The sequence below is a fragment of the Vulpes vulpes genome, chromosome 4, assembly GCF_048418805.1.
Source record: "Vulpes vulpes isolate BD-2025 chromosome 4, VulVul3, whole genome shotgun sequence".
In the NCBI taxonomy this organism is placed as follows: domain Eukaryota; kingdom Metazoa; phylum Chordata; class Mammalia; order Carnivora; family Canidae; genus Vulpes; species Vulpes vulpes.
This window is the reverse complement of record NC_132783.1, coordinates 29,536,871-29,558,336: the sequence shown is the minus strand read 5'-3', so window position 1 is coordinate 29,558,336 and position 21,466 is coordinate 29,536,871. Positions and strand designations below refer to the sequence as shown.

The window sequence follows — 21,466 nt, the reverse complement described above, 5'->3', positions numbered from 1 at the left end:
TGTCTAAGGCTAGAAGTGCCTGGGGCACTCACTTGGGTCCCTCCTTATTGAGGTGAACTTCCCTGGGTATTTCCCCCTTTCAGAGCCATTCTTGTGGCTAGACTGGCCCTTGTGGTTCTTATTATGATTGCAAAATGCACCTCAGCAACAACCAGCAAGGGATTTTGAGAAACCAAGATTTGTTACTTAAAAGTCCTAGAGCATACACCTGGCACCTCAGGGTCCACATAGGTCACTGGTAGAGGAAGAGGAAGAGGGAGGAGAGGGATAGGAGGAGGGAACCTGGGGTTCTGCCTTTATTGAGGTTAAGGGTGGGATGCTTAGGGTTTTGTGAATTTACTCTTTACTGGTGAATTTAAAACATAAGAGCAAGAATTAGGGCACAGGAAGGGAAAAGCGGATCACTTGGTGGTCAGTTATCTAGGTCACCCACAGCTTTCTATAAGGGGAACTTCATGGGTGGAGTGGCCTGGTTTCTTATCTAGTTCAGTTGTTTTACTAGTAGCTGTGTCATGCAGCTGGCAATATGTTTATTCCAGATGAATGTCTTTGAAGTGGGTGTCTGAGTGATGTTGCGCAGTTACACTACATTCTTACTTAGATTTGTGAGTTTTCTGAAGTCACTAAGCTCCAGTAATATTTGTAAATTCTAAAAATAGTCATAGAATTAGTTGCAAATTTAAGTAAAATCATAATTTTAAAAAGCAAACATATTCCCAAACTGTATGTCATATAAAGCACACAGGTTTAGAGTTGTTCAAACTAGATTTGAATTCAAATAACTTCCCCATAAATTCTGTTGACTTGGGGCAAATTACCTCTGCTTTCTGAGTCTCATTGGTCTCCTCTGTAAAATGGGGCTAACAGTGAGTTACCCCCTGGGGTTATTTATGAGAATCAAATGAGCTAATCTTATGAAGCATTTAGCAAGAAATTTGACACTGGTAGGTTCGTAATCAATGATTGTTTTTATATTAAGTGTAGGAAATTCTATGGATTAAATACTAGAGAGTTCTAAATTGTAAAAATAGTCACATACTATCAGTAGGTGATAATTTGCAATAATACAAAGAACATAATCTTTTCATAACTCAGGTGAGAGCACTTAAATTGAGGAATTTAAGGTCTAGCTCTTCTTTCTGTAGTTCTGACAAACATGGGGAAAATGTGAAACTGAAGGCACCACAAGACTTACCACAAGGGTAAGTCATCCATGAAGGACTAAATTCCAGCCTTTTAAAAAAAAATATAGAAGAAATAATAAGCAATGGACACTTATAGTAATATAATCAATTCTAATGTAAATAAAAACATCCTTAACTTGAGATTTAAGGATCCCAAAAAAGGCAGAGTCATGGAGAATAAAGGAAGGTGGGTGTCACTTGTTTAACTCCTACATGATTCAAATGCATGGATATTGTACCAGGATCACAAACCTGCAAACCCAAACCAAACACACAAGATTTGTTTCTCTGCCTTAATGAAGTTTGGACAGAGGACAACTAGAAAAATGAGTGAAGGAGAGATGGAGGAAAGATACGGGTAAAGATGGGAGTTGAATTGACCGAGAACATCGGTGGGGACCGCTCATCAGTCTCCGGTCTTGTTAATCATACTCGTTGCAGGGAGGAGCAGAACCACAAAAAAGTGACCAGACTATCTGGTTACTGCTGGAACTCTGGCCAATATTTCTGCTAGTTCTTAGTTTGGGAAGGAAAAAGAGCAGGAAGTAACTGATTTTCATGCTAGCTACTGTGTTTGTAGGAAATTATAAAAACAAAACACAAAACAGAAAAACAAAACAAAACAAAAACCCCAAACTCTCAGCAACTGGAAGATAGCATGGATAAAAGTAGAGATACTCAATTATGAGGAAACTAAACATCCCCCTCATGTCATCCTGCCCCTAAATCACCAGCCACATCTACAAAATCTATTTACCAGGCCCTCTTCCTTTACTCTGCGAAGGTTGCAAAGCCCAAAGCCTGGCCTGGATTGAGCTTTGCAAAGATAATTGTAAACCTTCTTTTGCATCTTCTTTTTCCTTGGCATTCCACCCACACCAGACAGCTTTCCTAGGCTGTAAAATAAACACTCTGAAGTCCCAGGAATGTGAGAATGGTTTACTCATTCGTCATGGTGTTGGAGTCATCAGGATGGTTTGGTCAGTCAGTGAACCCATTGTCCCCTTTGCCACAGGACACTCAGATGATATCCTGAGCCCAGAGGTGTGGGCATAATGACAAAACCCCAGGGAGGGGGCACCTGGATGGCTCAGTCACTTAAGCATTTGACTTTTGATTTTGGCTCTGGTCATGATCTCAGGGTGGTGAGAGTGAGCCCAAATTCTCCATGGCGCTCTGCACTGAGTGTTAGAGTCTGCTTAAGATTCTTTCTCTTCCTCTGCACCAGTGTCACCCCCAACCCCTATAACTCATGTGTTCTCTCTCTCTCTCTCAAAAACTAAACAAAACAGAAACTAAAACCAAAACCAAAACCAAAACCAAACAAGGAGATTTGGAACATGAGGATAACAAGAATGGTGGAACCCAGATGGCATTAGGAATACCTTAGTTATTTTTTGAGTAAGTGTAATTTCTATACAGTAAGTATTCTTTGCTTAAAAAAATGAGAGAATTACATATGAGCTGAAAATTTCCAATTCCAGTAGCCTGTAAGTTTCCACTACACAGTACCAAATGACGTACACTGTGGTACATCATATGGTATATGACAAAGAGGAAGAACAAGGAAAACACAGAAGATGTCCCTTATAACATTTCTTAGGTTTATAGGTTTTTTTTTCTTTATGATTTAATTATTCATTCATGAGAGACACAGAGAGAGAGAGGTAGAGACACAGGCAGAGGGAGAAGCAGGCTCCTCACAGCAACCCCAATGTGGGTCTCGATTCTGATCCTGGGATCACGCCCTGAGCCAAAGGCAGATGCTTAAACATTGAGCCACTCAGGTGTCCTAGTTTTTTGTTTTATTAAGATATAAGTGACATATTATATTAATTTCAAGTGTACCTCTTTTAACTCATGGCTGCCTGGATGCATAAAGGATGTTTTCAGTTTTGTTTCTTTGTTGTCTTTGGCTAATCAGAGTTTTCAAGAGTAGTGATATTCATTTAAGTGTAATGGCATTCTGCCTGAAACTGCTGGATCTACCCTGTTTGGGCAGCTGACTCATATTGTCCCTTACTCAAAATTATAATAAACATAGTTAGAATTTATAAACTCTACTTTTTTCACAGTTGTAAAAACAGAAAACTATTACTTCTTGGGTAGCATCAAGAGTCCTACCTTTTCTTTATCTTCAAGTATAGAGGTATAGTTTCAAGTACACATTTGCCAAACATTGCCAAATCCTTTTAGACCAAAAAGAACCTTTTTTTAAAAATAATAAGTGTAATCCATAAATAGCAGTTCTCTAGATTGTAAACGTGGGCGGCATTGACAGAGACTGTAAACGGAGCATTAAAATTCCGACCTAGATTCAGAAAGCTTTCAGACTCTTCCTTCTGAAGTTTCAGATTACTGCTATTGGCCGTGACAACGATATGAGGGTGCAGAGAAATGATTTTATGTTTAATTCTCAAATCTGTGGAAGAAACTACGCAAATAAATATAGTAGAAATCAAAACAAAAAGTGAGGGAGGAATTAATGCTTTGATTTGGGGTTTTTAGCCACTGGCACTATATAGTACAAAGGCTGATAGGATGAAATAAATGATATTCATTGCAGTGTTCCCACAGTGAAAGGGAGCCTGCAAAATAATAGGCTTTCAGTGTGTTATTTACCCATCATATTACTTAATAATGCATAAAGGAATAAAGAGTCCTTTTTATATTTAGAAAAATTATAAGTATTTCAAAACACATATTGAAAAGAATTTAATGTTGAGCTATAAGAATTTATTTTTTTTATTTTTATTTTTTTTAAATCAATTTATTTATTTATTCATGATAGACAGAGAGAGAGAGAGAGGCAGAGAGAGGCAGAGGAAGAAGCAGGCTCCATGCTGGGAGTCCAAAGCGGGACTCGATCCCGGGACTCCCTGACCGCGCCCTGGGCCAAAGGCAGGCGCCAAACCACTGAGCCACCCAGGGATCCCCGAGCTATAAGAATTTAAACAAAACAAAAGAAAACAAACCAGGGATGCCTGGGTGGTTCAGTGGTTGAGTGTCTGCCTTTGTCTCAGGGTGTGATCCTGGAGTCCCGGGATCGAGTCCCACCTCAGGCTCCCTGCGAGGAGCCTGCTTCTCCCTCTGCCTGTGTCTCTGCCTCTCTCTCTCTCTCTGTATCTCATGAATGGATAAATAAAATCTTTAAAAAGCAAAACAAAACAAAACAAAAAACTAACTTCTTTTGTGACTTTAAATGAGGGAGAATATCACTAGGAAAACAAAATAACATTAGATTTAGACATCAGTCAGTATCATCTGTAAAGTGTACACAATTGAAAAATGTGCTTACATTTTGACAAATACATTTGGGTTTTTTAAAATGACAAAATAACTTTGCAAATATTAAGTGATACACTTTAGCAACTATTACAGTATTACTAGATAAAAATCAATGTTTCTCAAAATATAAAATCTTACTAAAGGCCTACCATTTGCCTTGTCATCATTCTTTCAGATACTGGAATGTTCTTTCTTGCTCTTTTCTGTGTTTGGCATTTTGCATTAGCTGGAATGTATATTCTCAGTTTTGCAAATTTTTAGATACTGAGCATATTTAATTTTTAATATAGAAAAAATATTATAGTATCAAAATGTGATTTGAAATACATTGCTGACATAAGGAAAGTAAGATAATATTTTAATTAGTTTACCCGCCTCCTAGAGATTTTTAGGTAAATAAATCCTATCATTTTCAATTTAGTAAGGCTCTTTTCATAAAAGCATGCTAGATTTACTTGAAATTAACGACCAAGCTCTTCAGAATACCAAGAAAATTGGACATGCTCCTCTCTAAACAATTGGAGGTTACAAGTTAAAATAACAGCTAAAAGATAGTGCATCCGAAAGTCTTTAATAGTTTGTAGATGTTCTGTAATATTTCCAAATAGGAATTAAGTAAGTGTTCCATGAAATATATTAATATATATATAATTGTAACCAAATACTCAATAAAACAGATAAGTCAAATGAATAAAAAATATAATTAACCTAGTGACTTTAAAATTTTACAACTCTACCAATTTTAAAAAGAAAGTGTTATGTGCATTGGGTTCAACCATTAAGCAAAGAGAAGAAAATATTTTTCAGTTTGTGGCCCTACCAAGACCTTTAGTCACTTAGTTCTTTCAATCTTACCCAGTGCTCTGCTTACATTTCCTGAGTGAGTCTAAACTCCCACTCAACCACTCAGTGTTTTCTTTTTTCACCAGCCTAGATTTCCAAGCCCCTTGGCACCCCCATGTGTCCGTGCCATTCTTCGTCTCTGTACCAGTTCCAAGAGGAGGACATCTAGTAATAACTGGAGAGGTAAACAGAGGTCTCATCTCTTTCTAAGACACATGGTACAGGTAGCTGAGGCCACTTGGGCTGCATATCTACTCTCTGCCATCTTAGGCTTTGAGGCAGGCTGTGCAAAAGGAGCCTTAATTCCCACATTTAAGGCCCAGAGTCAGGTCAGTCTTGCTTTGTGATCCATTTGTACTTTATGCCTTACATCTACTATCCAAAATCCAGCCTCATTCTCTTTTTCCTGAATTGTGTAGGCATCCATAAGAGGTTTGGTCACCAAATTTCTGCCGTGTTGTTTATGTCTTCCCTGGTTTTGTCCTTTGTCTTACACCAGTCCTGCCTGGTTTCCTGCCACCTGCTGAAAGAATTATATAATATTTCCTCTCTTAATCTTAGAATACTTTCGTATTTCTAAGTATCACCCATGCAAAAAAAATCACAGAGATAGTTTAAGATCAATCTATGTAAGACCTATACTTAAACATTTTATTTTTTTTATTTTTATTTTTTTAAAGATTTTATTTATTCATGAGAGACACAGAGGGAGAGAGAGAGGGAGAGTGAGAGGGAGAGAGAGAGGGGGGGCCAGAGACACAGGCAGAGGGAGAAGCAGGCTCCATGCAGGGAGCCCGATGTGGGACTCTATCCTGGGGCTCTAGGATCATGCCCTGGGCCAAAGGCAGGTGCTAAACCGCTGAGCCACCCAGGGATTCCCTACTTAAACATTTTAAATGAGACAAATTTCATCCATTTTGCAAGCAAATAAAATCTATCCTACTTAAAATCTTTCAGAGACCTTTTACAGTTTAATACATAATTTAATTTGGTTTTTGATACATATAATGCCTTCATTTTATATATAAATTATTTAAACGCCATATATTAAAATAAGATTTAAATAGAATTTTAATCTCTCCCCATTTGTACATTTGTACATGCCCTAACATTTATTTCAGTACCAGTGCCATGTTTTTAACTAATCTTAGAGTTATTGGATTTCTAAATAATTTATGCTATAGGATTTTTGACATTTTATTTAAATAATTCAGTTATTATATCTTATCTTCTAAAGTAACAGTTTTGTTACATTTATGTACTAAATAACAATCTCATTAATCAAACTTCTATTACCTTTATAGTTTATAAACTCATTTTTCTCCTTTGTTCTAGATGAAGATCAGTCTTTTTTATGTAATGACATGTGTATCTGGCCACCTTGCCAGGTGGTCACTACCATTTCTTACCTCCCCCCAATCACAGCAGCTGCTCTATGACTTTTCCTTCACCAGGTGTCAGAATTTCCACATTCTCCTATAAAATGAAATATGTGTATAATCAATCAATTTCACCTGAGGAAACACCCTTAGGAAACACATTGTCTTAAAATAAATAGACTCATGACTTGTTTCCCCTCCTGTATACAGTTTGCATTCACACACACACACACAAACTCACACACACACACACAGACTCATCTTCCAGAGAGATGTATTTTCTTATATACGTAGTTGCTAAATGTGAAATGATTCAAATGCTATCCCTTTTGAAGAAACCCCATGGAAATCAAAGCAAAATTACATTTATCTAGATGTAGCTCCAAAACATACCACAATATGAAAACATTTAGAACATTTATTTTGCATTCATGTAACTATAAAGGTAAATTCCCTATATTGTGAGATTGTTAACCAAGGCATGTATTTCAGTTTCTCCTATTTTTTGGAACTGGGGAATTCTAACCAAAGTGAACGTTTCCCTTTTGTAGTTCAGTGAATCTGCTTACCTTCCTGTCTTTATCATGATTTTTAAATTACATTTGTTTACAGACTTTCTTGTATAAAAAATATTGAAAAATTTAATAGGTGTTCTTTTCATCAGTAGAAATATAAAAGGTTTTTTCTTCCTCAAAAAGTACGAAATGAAAAAATGTGTTAAAGTAAAATAGTACTCTTAATTACTAGGATGAATTTGAGTGAACCTCCCCCCAAAATTAATAAGAATAGTGACAAAAATGATTTATTTAGTAATGAGGCTTAATGTGTTACTCTTACCAGATGAAATTTAACTGTTTTCTGTTGTCGAACACTAATATATTTTTATTTTTAAGGAAAAACAGCACCATTTGTTTGCTTCTTGAAATTGTATTGGTTATAATTCTCTTTTTAGAAAATATTTAGTGTATAATCTAGAAAAAGAATGCAGTGATTAATTTTGTAAAGTAACTTAAATACATAAATGCCTAAAAGTTAATTATAATTTATGTGGTAAAATGAAATGAAAAAAATTCAACTATAGGGTCAAAGGCATTGTCTACATATTCATTATATGAGTATTAAAGTTTCTCTGTGAGTTATTCAGTATCTATTCTGCATATAAATTGACCACTTAATATTACTAACATAATTGAATAAAGGAAAAATAGAACAGAGGATGGAGGCTATGAATTCAGCTTTTGTTCAGAAATATTTAGTGCTTGCTATTGACAAGGAACTGAGGCTATAACAACAAATAAAACAAATGCAGTATAAACTTTCATGTATCCTACTGTTTAGTGAGAGTACATAATTATGCAAAGAAATATCCATTAAAGGCTGTATTTTATACTTGAAATACAAGAATGACATAAGTTGAATGACAGTGGGGAGTAGTTTAGAATGCAGTTGGTTTTTATGTAGAGATGTAGGAAGATTAAAAACTCTATCAGCACTACTCCTTTCATAGAAATCTTTTAGGATTAACCCTTCAATAATGCGTATTTTCTACTATTTTGAAATTTTCCTATTACAAAATAAGCATTTATTGTCAAATTCAAAAACTCAGAAATAAGCTCAGACTATATGAATACACACACAGACACACCCTATAAAACATGGTAATCAGTCTTGTAAAACAGTCAATCTTTTAGTTGAACTTTTTCTTTTTTTTAAGATATTTATTTCTTTATTTGAGAAAGAGTGACAGAGATAGTAAGACAGCAGGGGAGAGAGGGAGAAGCAGGAAGCCTGACGTGGGGTTCAGTCTCAGGACACTGGAATCATGACCTGAGCCAAAGGAAGATGCTTAATCGACTGAGCAATCCAAGTGCCCCTAGTTTAACTTTGTTCAGTGAGGTCATACTTTGGTACTACTGGTGGAAATCTTGAACTAATTTCTGCAGTCATTAACCAAAAATCATGTTAAAAGTGGCTTTCTGTTCTCTTTTGACAGCTTGAGACTTGATATTACCAGTGGAGGGGATTGGGGTCAGAAGGAGGTGTAGAAATGGCTTGGGAAATAGGGAAAGACACACATCTTGTCAAGAGTGGGCCAGTAATAATGCAATATCCTCTTCATAGTGGAGAGCCAACACATTTGTAATAAGTTAGTGAAAAAAAAAAAGCAATGGAACAAACATAGAAATAATGACAATAATAGATAATATTGACTGATATTTATCATGCGTCAAGATTACACTTGTTTTTATATTCTTGATTTTATTAATCACTCAAAGGTAAATACTTGTATTTTTGGCACTCTATAGAGGAAGACACTAAGATTTAGAAAGTTTGAGTAAATTCCCAAAGGTGACTTAAGTAGTTAGTGGGTGTGGTAGGCTAAAATAACCCCTCTGCAAAAGATATCTACCTCCCAGACCCTGGAATCTATGAATGCTACTTTAAATGGCAAAAAGAATGCCATTTTACACCTTTTTTTTGTAATAAGGGTTTTAACATGGAGATTATCCTGGATTATCCAAACGCAATCACATGTATCCTTATAAGAGGAAGGCAGAGGGATAGTTTACACCTGACACACAAAAGCAGAGATTGGAGCCATGTGGCCACAGGTCAAGGAATGCTGGCAGCCTGTGAAAGCCTGAAGATGCAAGGAAGGATTCTCCCCTAGAACCTCTCCAGGGAGCACAGCCTGTCAACATATTGATTGCATTCCACTGATACTAATTGTGGGCTTCTGGTCTTCAGAACTGTGAAAGAAAAAGAAATATTCTGTTGTGTTAAGGTTAGAATGTTGTGGTAATTTGTTGCCATAGCTATGTGAAACTGATAAGTTATAGTTGTGAAATAAACCAGATATGTCTTAAGAAATAGAACTTTCAACCACTTACCAGATCATACTTGTACCATATAAGCATAGACATCAGTTTTTCCTTAGTGCCAAAAGCTAGAGGGAGAATAATTAAGGTGTGTGTGTGTGTGTGTGTGTGTGCATGTGTACCATATGTGTGTGTATATATGTGTGTGTGTGTATATGATATATTATAAACATGATAATTTTTATGAAATCTTAAGGTCTTAAAAGTAACATCATAATTTTATAATTTATACACACACATCTGTTCACAAATATTATTTAGTTAATCCCAAAGTAAGGGCAATGTCTATATCATGCTGTACCATACCTTTATTATACCGTATTCCTGAAGATACAGTTAACGTTTTTAGATAATTAAAACTAGTTCAATGTTAATCATTCCTTAAAGAGAAATACTGTCCTCTAGAGTTGGATTTCTGTGTGTAAGAATTTTAAAATTTATCTTTACTTAGTCTTCTCATTTTAAATCTCTCATAGCCCTTTAAAAGATTAGTTAACCTGATAACTAGGTTTTTTCATTCATTTTCCATGGTTTAAGTCTACTTCCTTTCATCCACTTCATTATCATTGCCCCCTGTACTATAACTTTTGTAGAGAAATCCTGTACTGTACTTTTCTTGAAACACATTGTGTATTTGTGAAGTTCTAAGTTTGGTTCTTGGATAAATACAATTAATCTTGGCCTTTTTTTTCTACTCCTCAGAAACACTTTTGGGGTTCCCCTCCCCTCTAACACTCCCCAAACCTTTTCCCCTAGCAGCATTATTGTGATTGATTTTTCCAGGTTATCAGCTATGACTGACTAAATGAATAGAATTAACTAAAATAAGAGAGAGAGAGTATTTCAAAGGGGATAATAGATGCAATGCTTGAAGCATAGACAGAGGCTGTGGTGGTTGCTGATGAGAAATGGCATATAGGTAGGTTGAGATCATAGTTTATTATGTGAAAATGTCTAGACTGTAGGTATCATCCATTTTTCCTGTATTTCCAAGTGCTTCATATACTTTTCCTCCCTTATCGGTATCCGTTAGGTTCAAAACATAAAGCCAGCCATAGTTTTCCAATATCTACATCAGTTTGTGCAGTTTCTATATTTCTGTGATTTTTAACAGCAAGACACCTCACCTCAGTGGTCCGTATATGAGATGGCTCTCTCGATGCACAAAAACCAATGAGTTGGACTTTTGGTAACAGTAAAACAATATAAAAGTAAAGGCTGAAAAATAAAAGTGATCATTCTGAAGAAAAAGAAAAGCATTTATAGAATACTGATAACTATGGAAATGGAAAACATGTTCCTTCTCTTTTGCCTGTGTATTTGTTGTTGTTGTTGTTGGACCAAATAGGATGTTTGATGGAACATTTTTGGGGAAGAAAATCCATCAAAATTATGTGAAACTGTTTCACCAACCCTATCACAACAACAACAACAGAAAATCATTTTTAATGCTTTTAGGTATCAGCCAAATTTGTTATTTGGAGTGACAGGACCTGATGGAGGTCATATGAATAGAAGTATCACAACACTGGATAATTTATGAGCTTAGTGTGTATGTGTAGTTTTGAATTCTTATCAACTGTAACAGTTTTCTGGTCCTTTTTTTTTTTTTTCAAATTAACTAAATTCTAAGATTATTTGGCACTTTCAGAAACTCTAGCTCTCACTATGAGAATGACTTAACATTCAAAGAAAATTGCTTTATAGAATCTGACCATACTATCTAATTTAAAGTTTTTGCTTCTTTGGAGTAAGGCCAACATTGTTTATTACTGGTCCATATGCTAAGTGACTAACAAATATGACAAACTTGATGGCAAATGGGAGGTGGGCAAAATAAAATCTCATCAGAAAGCCTCGTATACTTAGAGTGTGTTCTGCTTCTCCAGTAGATGCTTATTTAATTTTTTGAGGAATGCTTAGGTTACTTGCAGCAGGTGTTTGTCATTTATTCCACTGAAATTATCCGAAGTGGAAGGAGTGTGGGCACTAAGACAAGGGTGTGCTGAATGGGGGATATATCATTCTCTGAAATTACTGGCCCCGTCTCCAACTCTCAAACACAAAGATTCCAATATCCAGCCTATTGGAGTATCTATGATAATTCACGAAGTCTACAGTCTTAAAAGTAACACCTTAAATTTACCATGTAAATTTGACTAGATGTATTTGTAGTACATTTGAAAATCTTAGGGTAAAAATAGTATTACCCTTTGGCTAATGCTGCTAGGTGTTCTGTGGGGCCTCACTTGCCTGTGGTCCTGAGGTATAGTGCCAACTATGCAATAATAATCAGTGTCCTGCTGGCACAGGGTTAGAGAGCACAGGGTTAGGGTAATTTTCAGGGTTTCGCTGGTGTCCTAACCTGGAGAAAACGTGTCTGATGGGAAATTGCCCAGCCAGAGGAGCCTAGATACTTGGGTGCAGCCTGTTGCAAATATTTGCGATGTTTAAGATAAACTGAGGCATATGCAAAATTTCAGTGGTATATTGGAACATACATCAGTTGGAATTGAGTAGTTATTGGGAGTGTTATGTGGACAGGAACTAGGAAGAGGGTTCTATAGAGAAGAAGCCAAAGCAAAGCAAGGACATTATTTCATTGGCTATAGCTAAAGTGATTGCCTTATTCTGGGAATGCTTGTTGGCTGTTTGTGGTGGATTGTTCTTAAGTTTTACTTCCTTAAATTCAAGTGCATTGACTCTTAGGTTTCGGTTTGCTTACAAAGGATACCAAGGCATTAGAGCACCTGGTTTAATGGCTTCCCTGTTTAATTGGCAGTAATTTCCTATCTTTGATGGATGCCCTCATGGTGACCATATTTGCATTTGAGTATACTTGCTGCTTATGGTTCAGTCTTAGGTCTCAGCAGAATTATAATTCTTCCTGAAAGTTACATGATAACTGCCTTCAGAGGTGATATAGAGACAGATGAATAATTAGGCTTTCCAGTTTCCAGGGTCAGCCACATTTTTCCTTTCAAACCAGTGAACCCTATGTTAGGAAGGGCTTATTGGTAATTTTCAGGGTGTCAGGAGCTCACAGCCAGAGACTGGGCCAGTGAGCAGTGTGCATTCTGGGAGTGCAGAGGAAGGACATGCTCACTCTGTCTCTCTTTTATGCTGTTCCTCCTGGACATTGTCTATAAAATATCTCAGATAATGATAATGTGAGACCCTCTTACTAGGAATTAGATAGTTAACAGAATTCAAGTTTTCCCAAAGTATTATCAGTATGATACTGTGCCATACTTTTGCAAGATGTTAACTATGGGGAAAACTAGCTTAAGAGTATAGGAGATTCTCTCTGAATTTCTTTCAACTGTTTGTCAATTGATAATAATCTCAATAACATTTTCAATTAAAAATGTATTATCAGACCATCTGAATGCTCCTTATAAGTTGGTATGAATAAAGTGAGCAGACTCCAGATGAGATTCTCTTATCTGTAGTAAGTCTGAAAATCAGTCACTTGGAGCAAACAGGACAGCCAAAACCCAGGGACGATTTACTAGGTGTCCTTTGTAGTAAAATCATGGTTCTGAGATTGCCTTTTTCCAACTTGGAAAAGCCCAAACAAGGTTTATATCATATAATATCAAAATTCAGGTAAATAATTTATCCTAAGGAAAAAGAAGACAGAATGAGGGGATGCGGAACTGCATAACATAAATAGTAAATGTTAATTATAACAGTATATTATAATAAAATGAAGAAAGAAAATGGAACATATAACTGTAAATAACTGCTTAACTATGTTGTGTTTATGAAAGGTGGACTAAAATGGAGCGTCCAATAGATATTTAAATGTAGGTGTATTACTTAACTGAAGCCCTTCACTGGAGGCAGACTCCTAATCATTGTGCTTGCTTCTTGTCTACCTTCCATCCAAAAGCAGAATAAATATGACTATGCAGGTATAGGGATTTTAAAGCTCCTTTTAAGTGTATGTTAGAAAAAATAAGGAGTTGAGCCATTAACTGATTTTTTTTTTTTTGTAAGTGTGGTTTAAATGACTGCTAATGTTCCTATAAGACACAATATTTGTAATTTAAGTGCTGGGTGATCTTTATGGTCTTCTCATGCATTGGGAAGACAGCATGGCCTTGGATTTTGTTTGTTTGTTTTTTGTTTTTATTTGAACTAAAAAGTTTGGAGATATCCTAGAGAGCCTGTCTATCTAGTTCTGTTTTCTAGAGATGAGATGAAAATTCTTCAGATTTTTTAATATAAAGAACATATTTCTATTTAGAAAAACTTGCATTGCTATTTTGCAAATTTTTCTACTATATTTACAAGGATAATTGGGCTTGGTGCATTATATATCGTAAAACACTATTTTTGTTAATCTCTGAATTAATGAAGTTTATGTTCCTGATTCTGTATCTGCCTGGATTTAGTCTTTCTTTGTAAAGTGATCTCAAAAGTGCTGTCAGCCTGTTCATAAAGCATTTATATTTTCAGTCAAAATGAGACAGATGATTTTGATAGCATCCCACTAGGCTAAACATTTATAGTATATGCATTTTGTGTGTATGTTGAAATATACCTCAACATTTCTTGTTGAGAAAATATTATAAGCATTTATATCTTTTAGCTTGGATTTTACTCTCACTTTTCATTGACTCTCAAAAAAGAGTACTTTAAAGTATAAATTTGGAAAGAAATGGATGAGAAATTTCAAAATCTGATGAACCCTATAGTTATAAGAAGAGCCATGATACCCTAGAGCACAGAATCTCTCTCTCTCTCTCTCTCTCTCTCTCTCACACAGACACACACAGCCTTATCTGAGTACTGGGTGTTATATGGGAGTGTTGAATCACTACATTGTTCATCTGAAACTAATATTACACTGTGTCTTAACTAACTGGAATTTGAATAAAACTATGAAAAATTATTATAAAAAAGAAATAATAAATATATTAAATAAGGCAATTCAAAAGACAATTATAAAGAGTGTTAAAGAAAATATGAACCAACCTAGAATTCTTTCTTTTTTATGATAGTCACACAGAGAGAGAGAGAGAGGCAGAGACACAGGCAGAGGGAGAAGCAGGGTCCATGCACCGGGAGCCCAACGTGGGATTCGATCCCGGGTCTCCAGGATCGCGCTCTGGGCCAAAGGCAGGCGCCAAACCACTGCGCCACCCGGGGATCCCCCAACCTAGAATTCTTTACACAGAAAAAAAAGTTTCTAAAATGAAGAAACAAAGGCATTCCCACAAACATATAAACTTGTAGAATTTGTAACCATTGGATTAATCTTATAGAAAAAGCATTCTTTTGTAGAAGAAAAATGATTTTTATTTGGAAATGTTGATCTATAAAAGCAACCAACAGAGTAATTGTTGCATAAATATAAGTGATACATCTTGTACAAAAACATAATGGTAAGTAAGGTCTTATGGGATCAAAGGAATTTGTAAAGAAATCTTTACATTTAATAACAGTTTAGCAAGGTAGCTGGATACAAAATTGATACATACAAGAGAACTATATTATTTTTTACAGGAACATACAATTTGAAATGAAGCAACATAAGCTACCATATACATTAATATAAAAATATGAGGTAATTTAAATAAATCTAGCAAAGGTTATGCAATGTCCTATATGAGAAAATCTGTAAAAATTTTCTCAAGATTCACTTTAAAAAAAGACCTAACTTAGTAGACAGTTACAACACATTCATGATTTTGTAATCATTATTCTACAAAAATATAAATTCTTCCCACATAGGTATAAATTCAGTGTAATTCCTAGTGGTTTTTGTGTGCGTGTGTGTTTATGAACATGTGTGTAAAATATGACAAGGTGAGTCCAAAACTAGCATGGAAATGTAAAGGGCAGAAATGGCCTTGAAAATGACTCTTGAAAATTAGGCTGTCAAAATTTATTTATCAGTATAGGTGGATAGAAACATAGATAAATCAACTTAGATGATGAGACAGAGATGGAGACACAGAGATAATTTTGCATGCAAAGCCCAGGAACAATCTCACATATTTATATACACTTGATTTCAGATAATCTTGTTGATGACTTTTTCAGGCAAATAAATAATTTGTATTGCAGAAAAATCTATGAGGGCATATGGATCCAGATTTTATTTTATTTTATTTTATTATGATTTTATTTATTTATTCATAAGAGATACAGAAAGACAGAGACACAGGCAGAGGGAGAAGCAGGCTCCCTTTGGGGAGCCCCATGCAAGACTAGATCCCAGGACTAGATCCCTGAATCATCGTGACCTGAGCAAAGACAGACACTTAACCATTGAGCCACCCAGGTGCAACCATATCGATCCAGATTTTAGATTATTCTCATTTTATTGCCCAATGCAAAGTATATTTTGGTGTTTTCTGGTGAATCCATTTTCTAACAATAAAATAATATTAACTGTCATAGCAAAGAAACTGTAAGCTTTATATTTATGTAAATATTATCTAAGAGGGCTCTGATTCTTTATAATTTAAAAATTACAGTTTTTTTATAAAAATTTTATTGCATTATTAAGAATGCCTGTGTGTAGAGACACCTGGGTGGTTCAGTGGGTTCAGCATCTGCTTTCGGCTCAGGTCATGATCATGGGGTCCTGGGATGGAGTCCTTCCTCAGATGCCCTGCTCAGTGGGAGTCTGCTTCTCTCTCTCTCTCTCTCTGCCTCCTCCCCCCGCTCATGCTCTGTCTCTGTCTCTCAAATAAAGTCCTCTTTAAATTTTTTTAAAACCTTTTTTAAAAAAGTGTTTTAGGTGTGGACTATGAGGATGCAGCTTTGCTCCTTCTAAATAAAGAAATTCAAATAGCAAATTAAATCAGACTTTTCAAATAATAGACCTTATTAGGCACATGGTTGTCAGATACAAGAATCTAGAATGAAAAAAAGAGAAGAAAATAAAAGCCAGTAGGACATTTATCCACATGAATTCAGATAAGGGATCATAAGAGGAGAAGGCTGAGAAACTGTGCTGTGAGGTATAAAGGTAAGCCAGTAAGATACTCTCTTTCTATTTATAAGAGTTGATGGAAAATGCACACACATTAACAATTACAGTAAAAATGTCTAAGCATTGCATAAAGCCAAATAAAAAGTTTTTTATTATGTATTGTTAATTCATATTCAGAAGCACAGAATTGACTTGATTGAATTCATGGCATTGTGGTACTGCATATCTTATTTACTCATGATTTTTCTTCGTTAATTTATTACGTTTTTGTCTTTACTCTTCATATCTCAACTCTAGTACCATTTCCTCCTCCACATAAGCACCCTTTCTTATGACTTAAATGTTTTCTTTCAATGCACTGCTAAGTTGAAGTTCATTTTCTTATATGTATATTTATGGCAATATGAACTATTAATTTATGTTTTTGGTAAGATTACAAACATGTTTTCCTATAAATCTGTTTTTTAAATTAAGAATCATGTATTTTTTCATGTGCCTACATTCAATATCTACAAATAGTTCATTTTGTTTCATTATGGTGTAGTATATTATTACACACATTTAACAGATGCTACTTCAGTATTGTTGCCATAATAGACATTTAGGTAGCCTCCTGCTACTTACTAAAAAAAAAAAAAAGAGAAAAAGAAAAAAAGATTATTGCAGTAGATATCTTTCTCTCCTATTCCCTTCTGGAACAGTTTTCTAGGATTTTGCTTAATTTTATCTTTTTGAAAACATGCAAACATTTACACGGTTGAATAATTCTTTACTGAAAATTAAGATATATTCAAACAAAGGTAGAAGAAATGAAAAATAGGAGCAAATAAGAAAAAAAAAGGAAAGATCATGTGGATAGACATAATGAGAAGATAGTAAGATAAGCCAAGTTGCCAATATACTATTTGGAGTTATCTAGAAAGAGCAACAGGAGTAAGTAAATAGTGAGTATCTGCACAGAAACAAAACAAAACAACAACAAAAACACATATTAAAGAAAAATAAGAGGGAAAGATGTTAAAGGATGTCTATAAATATAAAATAGTGAAGAATGTGATGGGAGGATGAAACAATTAGAATACAACAAAAATTCAAATAATAAATTAACTGTATCTAAGGAAATATATTTTTTTCTTTCTAAAGTAATTGACATCAAAACAATAGAAACCCCATAGGTTAAATCTAATGATACCCAAAGACAAGAGTGGCAGTTTCTCTTAAAAGAAAAATCCTTGTGGGGGGGATTAAAAGATCCTCATATAAATTAGCTTTTATAACAGATTTTTATTGCTAATTAGATTCAAATATGTTTAAAAGTCAAAGTGGGTCAAAGTTTGTTTAATTCAGCTAAAAGAATACAATTTTTAAAAATTCATAGTATTAGAGAATTTTATTTTTTTAGAGAGAGAAATTTAAAATGAAATGTTAAACATTGGCACAAAAATATTCCATTAAGCTAAAAGAAATAAATAATAAAAATGAATTTAATTTTAATTACATATAAGAATCTTCTAGAGTCCGGATGCCTGAATGGCTCAGCAGTTAGAGTCTCTGCCTTACGCTCAGGGCTTGATCCTGGGATCCTGGGATCGGGGATCGAGTCTAGCATCGGACTCCCTGAGGGGAGCCTGCTTCTCCCTCTGCCTATGTCTCTGCCTCTCTCTCTCTCTCTCTCTCTCTGTGACTCTCATGAATAAATAAATCTTTAAAAAAAAAAGAATCTTTTAGAGACAAATTAACAATATGTTTGTATAATATACCTACTATAATACAAATATATCATTATCTATTACATAATATATTATTATTAATTTATAGGGTTAAATTAACATTGTAAGTATGTGTAATAGGTACCATATTTTGTATTAAGATTGATGAGAAAAATAATGAATTCTTAAAAAATTAAAACACAAATTGAAAATTAAAAATTAGGAAATGCGGCCACTCAGCCATTTTGTCCCAGTCAGTCCGGAGGCTGCGGCTGCAGAGGAACCCCCCGAAGAGAGACACTGCAGAGATGCTGTCCATGCAGCAAGCATGTGGCTTGCACCCTCCCTCGGTGGGCTGGGCTGGTCTCCAAAAATGCTTTGGGATCATCCTTCATTGCTGCAAGGAACCTCCATGCCTCTACCACTCGTCTTCAGAAGACTGGCACTGCTGAAGTGTTCTCTATCCTTGAAGAGTGTATTCTTGGAGCTGATACCTCTGTCGACCTTGAAGAGACTGGCCTATCATTGGTGATGATATTGCCTGTGTACATGGGCTGAGGAATGTTAAGGCTGAAGAAATGGTAGAGTCTTCTTCAGGCTTCAAGGGTATGTCTCTGAACTTGGAACCTGACAACATTGGTGTTGTCATGTTTGGAAATGATAAACTAATTAAGGAAGGATATATCATGTAAAGAACAGGAGCCACTGTGGATGTTCCAGTTGGCAAGGAGCTGTTGAGCCGTGTTGTACATGCCCTTGACAATGCCATTTATGGAAAGGGTCCAGTTGGTTCCAAGATCCATAGGCGAGTTGGCCTGAAAGCCCCTGGGATCATTCCTTGAAACTGCACGCGAAACCAATTAAGGCCGTGGTGCCAATTGGTCGTGGTCAGCGTGAGCTGATTATTGATGACTGGCAAACTGGAAAAACGTCAATTGCTATTGACACAATCATTAATCAGAAATGTTTCAATGACGGGACTGATGAAAAGAAGAAGCTATACTGTATCTATGTCGCTATTGGTCAGAAGAGATCTATGGTTGCCCAGTTGGTGAAGAGACTTACAGATGCAGATGCCATGAAGTTCACCATTGTGGTGTCAGCTACTGCTTCCGATGCTGCTCCACTTCGGTGCCTGACTCCTTATTCTGGAGGGGGGTGGAGAATATTTTAGAGATCATGGCAAACAGCTTTGATCATCTACGATGACTTATCCAGACAGGTTGTTGCTTATCGTCGGATGTCTCTGCTGCTCCGCCAGCCCCCCGGTTGTGAGGCCTATCTGGGTGATGTGTTCTACCTACATTCCCATCTGCTAGAGAGAGCAGCCAAAATGAACAATTCTTTTGGTGGTGGCTCCTTGACTGCTTTACCAGTCATAGAAACACAAACTGGTGATGTGAATGCTTACATTCCAACAGATGTCATTTCCATCACTGACGGACAGATCTTCTTGGGAACAGAATTGTTCTACAAAGGTATCTGCCCTGCCATTAACGTCAGTTTGTATGTGTCCTGTGTTGGATCTGCTGCCCAAACCAGGGCCATGAGGCAGGTGGCAGGTGCCATGAAGCTGGAATTGGCTCAGTATCGCGAGATTGCAGCTTTTGTCCAGTTTGGTTCTGACCTTGATGCTGCCACTCAACAACCCCTGAGTCGTGGCGTGAGATTGACTGAATTGCTGAAGCAAGGACAGTATTTTCCATGGCTATTGAAGAACAAGTGGCTGTTATTTATGCTGGTGTAAGAGGATATCTTGATAAATTGGAGCCCACCAAGATCACAAAGTTTGAGCATGCTTTCTTGGCTCGTGTTATCAGCCAGCACCAAGCCTTCTTGGACAATATAAGGACCGATGGAAAGATCTCAGAACAGTCAGATGCTAAGCTGAAAGAGATTGTAACAAACTTCTTGACTGGATTTGAAACTTAAAGTCCTGTGGATTCACATCAAATGCCAGTTTGGTTTTGTCATCGTTTATTCTAGTAATCGGTTCCATTAGTAAAAGGATTACTCTCATGCTCCAGATGTACAGAAATTACCTTAAAAATGTTCCATATTGCTTGGTAAAGAAAAAAAATAGGAAATGCACTTCTGGTTTATCTGTTTTTCTTTTTAATTATTTATTCATTTGAGAGCAAGAGAGAGCACAAATGAGGAGAGGGGCAGAGGGAGAGAGAGATCCTTCCTGCTGATCAAAAGCCCAATATGGGGCTCAATTCCAGGACCTGGAGAATATGACCTGAACCAATGGCAGATGTTTACCCAATTGAACCACCCAGGTGCACCTGGTATATATGTGTTGAGACACAATTTGTTTTTTCATTTACTAGTAGATGGACATATGGGTTATTTGCAGCTTTGAGTCATTCTGAATAAAGCAGCTATGAATATTCACATACACATCAGTATAAACGTACATTTCCAGCTCTCTTAAGTACCGAAGCATGGGATTGCTATTTTGTACAGTATGTATGTTTTACCATATATGATACAATATAGTGTTTTCAAAAGTGGCTAACAGTTTGCACACCCACCAGCATTGTGTGAAAGTTTCCCTTACTCCCTCTTCTCAGCACACCTGAGGATTTTAACTTTAGCCATTTTAGTGTATGCGTATTTAGTTGTATTTCAACGTCCTAATTCATATTTTTCTGATGGCTAGTGATGTTTAGGATATTTTCACATGAAAATTTGCCAGTGTTCATCTTACTTTGTGAAGTGTCTGCATCCATCCTGTTGATTTTTTAAGTAGGCCATACTATTATTTTGGGGTTGTAAGAGCTCTTTACATCTCTTGTATAGAAACCCATTGTTGGGTCTGCAAAAAATTTCCCTTAGTCTGTACTTTGCTTTTTTCTTTCCTTAGCTATGTCTTTCAAAAGCAAACATTTTTTTAATGTTGATGAAGTTTATTTTATCAATTTTTGTACATTTTATTTTTTCTGTTGTTTAAAAAATTAGCCTGATCTAATTCTCAAAGATTTTGTCCAGTTTTTTTCTTATCTTCCACATTGATGTCTTTATATGAGAGTAAAGATGCATATTCCCTCCTTGTTAAGATATTTTTTTTTATTTTAGAAACTTTTAGGTAAATCTAAAGGAAGTAGATTTTTTTAGAAAACAGTGTATTGAATTAAACACATTGCCAACACGTCTAATCAAGAGTGCCATTTTACCTGTTATTTTTCTTAAGGTAAGTTTTGACCATTTATGCTCTCATAATTGCAAT

General features: G+C 35.8%; 1 long non-coding RNA gene and 1 pseudogene across 1 annotated transcript in view; both read left to right on the top strand.

Moving 5' to 3' along the window:
- Positions 1 to 21,466, top strand: part of LOC140598568 (uncharacterized) — an 82,782-nt gene that overhangs the window by 24,585 nt on the left and 36,731 nt on the right. The window lies entirely within an intron of this gene.
- LOC112931018 (ATP synthase subunit alpha, mitochondrial pseudogene) lies at positions 1,549 to 20,231 on the top strand (annotated as a pseudogene).